Raw genomic sequence first — 5,427 nt, 5'->3', positions numbered from 1 at the left:
CACAAAATATAATAATATTATTTGGCCAATATCATTCCCTAGCACTTTCCCCCTCCCTCCCCACCTCCCACCTTGTGGTCCCTTTCATGAGATAAGCCCTCCCTCACTCCTTTCTTCCCCTTTTTTCCTCTCTAGCTTTCACATGAGAGAAAACATACGACCCTTAACCTTCTGAATTTGGCATATTTCACTTAACATAATGGCGTCTTTTTCCTGCAAATGACATAATTTCATTTTTCTTTTTGACTGAATAAAACTCCACTGTGTGTGTGTGTGTGTATATAAAATAAATAAATAAATTACATATATATATCACATTTTCTTTATCTACTCATCCATTAATGGATACCTAGGCTGGTTCCATAGTTTGACTACTGTACTGCTATGAACATGGGTCTGCATGTATCACTACAGTGATGATGACTTTAATTCTTTAGGATAAATGCCAAAAATATGGAACCCTTCATAAATTTGCATGTCATCCTTGTGCAGGGGCCATGTTAATCTTCTCTGTAGCCTTCCAATTTTTGTATATGTGCTGCCAAAGTGAGCACCTTTTTATTTTATTTTAAGACAGGGTTTCCCTAAATCATGAACTTGCAATCCTCTTCCACTGTTTCCTGAGTGGCTGGGATTACAGGTATACACTATACCCAGCTAGACTTTCATAGTCCCCCCCCTTTTTTTTTCCCATCCTAACCACTAAGCTTCATCTCCAGCCCTGCTCCTTTTGAAATATTTTTAGTTCTAGATGGACATAATATCTCTATTTCATTCATTCACTTCTTATGTGGTACTGAGGATTAAACCCAGTGCCTAACTCTGGGTTTAATTAAGTGGTTGAGGAAGCGCTCCACTACTGAGCCACAACCCCAGCACCCCAGTCTTTTTTTATATTTTATTTAGAGACAGAGTCTCACTAGTTGCTTAATGCCTTGATAAATTGCTGAGGCTGGCTGTGAACTCATGATCTTCCTGCCTCAGCCTCCCAAGCCGCTGGGATACAGGCATGTGCTACCATGTCTGGCTTAGACTTTTGTATTTCTTATGTGTTTATTACCTCTACTAAAACTACAAATTTATTTTAATTTTAATTTTTTATTTTATTAAATTTTTTTTAGTTGTCAATGGATCTTTATTTATTTATTTATTTTTTTAATGAGAGAGGAGAGAGAGAGAGGGAGGGAGGGAGGGAGGGAGGGAGGGAGAGAGAGAGAAAGAGAGAGAGAGAGAGAGAGAGAGAGAGAATTTTCAATATTTATTTTCTAGTTCTCGGCGGACACAACATCCTTGTTGGTATGTGGTGCTGAGGATCGAACCCGGGCCGCACGCATGCCAGGCGAGCGCGCTACCGCTTGAGCCACATCCCCAGCCCCTCAATGGATCTTTATTTTATATGTGGTGCTGAGAATCAAACTCAGGGCCTCACATTGCTAGGCAAGAGTTCTACCACTGAGCTACAACCCAGCCCTAATTTTTTATTCTATTAATTTATTTTTAAAATTTCAGATTTCTTTACATCTATACCTTAGTAAAACAACGCTCTTAATAATACTTATTAAAAAGGCATGACAAACCAAAGGCCAGATTAAATGTCACTGTTTCATAAATGTGTTGTCATTTTTTAAAATTAGAATACACTTGGTAACCACCACCCACATCATAAATTCCTTTTACATTTCCTGTGTTACCTAAACCACAACCACAAAAAAAAAAAAAATATATATATATATATATATATAACATTTGGGGGAGGGCTGAGGAAGCTCACTGAAAGCAGACTGATACAATCTTTATATGCCCTCTGCATTTCTATGTAAGAATAAGGAATAGTCAAGGGTTGAGGACATAAGAACGGAAAGCAAAAAATCATTACAATCACCATTTCTACCCATCACTGATACCATCACCATCACCATCCTCATTTTCATCATCATCTTAAAGGGAACTCATGAAAGCAGTGAAGTAGGGTGGGGAAGACAAAGAAAACATACAATGTTATCTAACAGCAACAAACTGACATGCTCAGGAAACTCAGCCTGATTTCAAAAGCATGTAAAAATAACTTAGAACTTTTCTACTATCACATGGAAAATATACAGGTTCATTTATAATAGAATAATCTCAGGAGTGTTGAGATTCTTCTCAACTTCACACCTCTGAAGTACAAACAATTTCAAAACAAATTACCGTGTGTTCTTGGTCAAACTGTTGTTACATATTACCATTGTTATTCAGTTATTCAAGATAAACATAAATAATTACTAAAGCAAAACAGAAATAGCAAAAAATCTCTACAACTTAATGACTCTTACCTGTTCACTCTCCTAGGACACTTGTCTGGTTTAATATCTACCTCATAGAGGTAGACATCAATCTTTGGGATCTCAACTTGAAAACAGTTAGCCAGCAGTTTAATGGGTTTGCCCATGGTGCCATAGCCAGGTCTTCTGGGCACCAAGAGTAGGGGCTGGGCCCTAACAGGTCCTGTCAGGAGGGGAAAAAAAAGAGTTATACTGTTACAATCTGCATTTGATAACCCTGTCAACTGGAGGATGTTACAAAATGTGTGTGAGAACAAAAGCAAAGTAAATAAGAAGAAAAAAGGCAAATATTAACAAACTAGAAACAAAGTATAATAAAATGTTAGAAAAGCACAAAATACATTTGAAAAAATAAAATTGTAAGTTCTAGGCAATACTGATATTTTTTAAGAGGAAGAAAAGGACTTATGTAACCAATGTTAGAAATGAAAAAATTGATACTCACTACAAATTCTGAGGACATTATAAATATTATGCCAATAAATTTTACAGTTTGATGAAACAAATTCCTAGAGAAATCCAATTGACACATAAAAGTATATAAAAATCCAAAAAGTCCTGTTTAGGAATGTAAAATGGAGTATGTGGTTCCTCAAAAACTAAAAGTAAGCCAGGTGTGCATGCCTGTAATCCCAGCAACATGGGAGGCTGAGGCAGGAAGATGACAAATTCAAGACCAGCCTTAGTATTTTAGTACAAGACCCTGTCTCAAAATGGAAAAAAAAAAAAAAAAAAAAAGGACTAGGGGTGTAGGCTCAGTAGCAAAGCATCCTTGGGTTCAATACCAGTCCCCAAACAAAAAAACCCTAAAAGTAGAATTACCATATTATCAAGTAATTCTATTTTGGGGTACACATATACTCAATTAAAAGCAGAAAGAATTGAACAAAAAGATATTGGTATACACATTCACAGGAACATGACTGACAACACTCAAAAGGTAGAAGTAACTGAAGTGCATGAATCATAAACTAAATGTGGTATATATACACAATAGAAAATTATTCAACCTTAAAAAGGAAGAAATTCTGACAAATGCTACAACAGATTAACACTGAGGACATAATGCTAAGTGAAATAGTTAAAAAAGAAAAACTGTCATTCCCCTTATATGAAGTACTTAGAATACAATTTCATAGAAGAAAGAAAGCACAAGTGTGGTTGATAGAGCCAGGCACAGTAGTGCACGCCTATAATCCCTGCTATTCAGGAGGCTGAGGCAGCAAGTCCATGTCTTGAAATAAAAAACACAACTGGGGAGAGCTGGAGTTGCAGCTCAGTGGTAGAGCACTTGCCTTGCTTGCGTGAGGCAATGGGTTTGATTCTCAGCCTTGTATATAAATTAACGATTAAAATAAAGTTCCATAAACAACTAAAAAAATACTTAAAAAAAAGCAAATGGGGGTGCTGGAGTTGTGGCTCAGTGGAAGAGCGCTTGCCTTGTATGGGTAAGGCACTGAGTTTGATTCTCAGCACCACATATAAATAAATAAAATAAAGGAAAGGTCCAACAACCAAAAAAAAAAAAAGTGAATGGGGATATATCTCAATAGTAAAGTGCTTCTGGGTTCAATAATCTCAGTACAAAAAAAAAAAAGTGGTCTCTAGGGTTATGGCAGGAGCTAATGGGGAGTTGTATAATGGGTACAGTTTCAGTTTTGAAAGATAAAAGAGTTCCAAAGATTGTTGGCCAATGATATGAAATATATTTAAGCATACCCAATTGTACATTCGAAAATGTTAAGATAGTAAATTTAATGGTATGTGTATTTTGCCCCAATTTTTAAAAACCTAAATAATGTCTATTATTAATTTTTAAAATTTTCTAAAAAAAACTTTAACAATGCATTTTGCATGATACTAAATTTTTAGAGCTCAAAATATTGTAGCTTTGTTAATCAAAATTCAAACAAATTCAATTAATAAATGTTAAGAATAAATTAAAAATTAAAAAGTCCTATAACTATCTGAAAAAGTTAAATTTACAATTATAACTATTTTTTAATATTTATTTTTTAGTTGTAGTTGGACACAATACCTTCATTTCACTTATTTATTTTTATGTGGTGCTGAGGATCGAACCCAGGGTCTCACATATGTGAGGCAAGGGCTCTACCACTGAGCCATAACCCTACCCAATTATAACTATTTTTATACATACAAAAAGACTGAAGATCCAGATGGTTTCTTTAGATAATTACATTAAACATTTTTTTTTATATTTATTTATTTTTGTTTTAGGCGGACACAACATCTTTGTATGTGGTGCTGAGGATCGAACCCGGGCCTCACGCATGCCAGGTGAGCGCGCTACTGCTTGAGCCACATCCCCAGCCCCTACATTAAACATTTAAGGAAAAAAATAAGACCTATCTTATATAAACTCTTCCCAAGAATAGGAAAAAAGTAAATATACCGCAATTCAATTTATGATGCTAAAATTTTGATACTAAAACCTGACAAAAACATGAAAAAGTAAAACTATGGGCCAATCTTATTCATGAACACATATGCAAAAATCTGAACAAAATGGTAACAAATTAAAAGGAGCAATGTATAAAACAAGAAGGATGAATTTATATTAGGAATAAAAAGTTAACAATAAATGTTTATTCAATGTGAATAAAAGCACATAAATGGCTGCCCAAATCATTTGTTTTTAAATTTACTTTCATGTATTTTTTAAAATCTCCAAGAACATAATCTTTCCTGCTGTGTTACAGAAGATTCTACCTATCCTACAGACAAAGGTGGGGATGTAGCTCAGCGATAGAGGGCCCCAGTGTTCAATTCCCAGTACCAAAAATGGCGGGGAGAGCAGAAAGAGTGGGAATAGGGGATAACTTACCTTCCTTTATCTTATGAGTCTTGACAGGACCAAATTGGATAATGTATAACAGCTAAAATTTAGCTCTTAGTTATGTGCTAAGTGCTTTATATATATTATCTTATTATCTCATTTAATTACATACATTATCTCATCTCATTCAATTGAACCCAGGGGTACTCTATCACTGAGCAACATCCCCTACCCTTTTTATTTTTATTTTGAGACAGGTTCTCAATAAACTGTTGAGGCTGGCCTCAAACTTGCCATCCCTTC

General features: G+C 35.1%; 1 non-coding gene across 1 annotated transcript; it reads right to left on the bottom strand.

Annotated features, from left to right (window-relative positions):
* Positions 1-447: 447 nt before the first annotated feature.
* On the bottom strand, positions 448-554 carry LOC144249438 (U6 spliceosomal RNA). The gene has a single exon (XR_013342235.1). It is a non-coding gene; the product is annotated as a U6 spliceosomal RNA (small nuclear RNA).
* Positions 555-5,427: the final 4,873 nt, after the last annotated feature.

Source organism: Urocitellus parryii, chromosome 11 (genome assembly GCF_045843805.1).
Source record: "Urocitellus parryii isolate mUroPar1 chromosome 11, mUroPar1.hap1, whole genome shotgun sequence".
Classification (NCBI taxonomy): Eukaryota; Metazoa; Chordata; class Mammalia; order Rodentia; family Sciuridae; genus Urocitellus; species Urocitellus parryii.
Note: the sequence above shows the minus strand (reverse complement) of the source record. Positions and strands in the feature narration are given on the sequence as shown.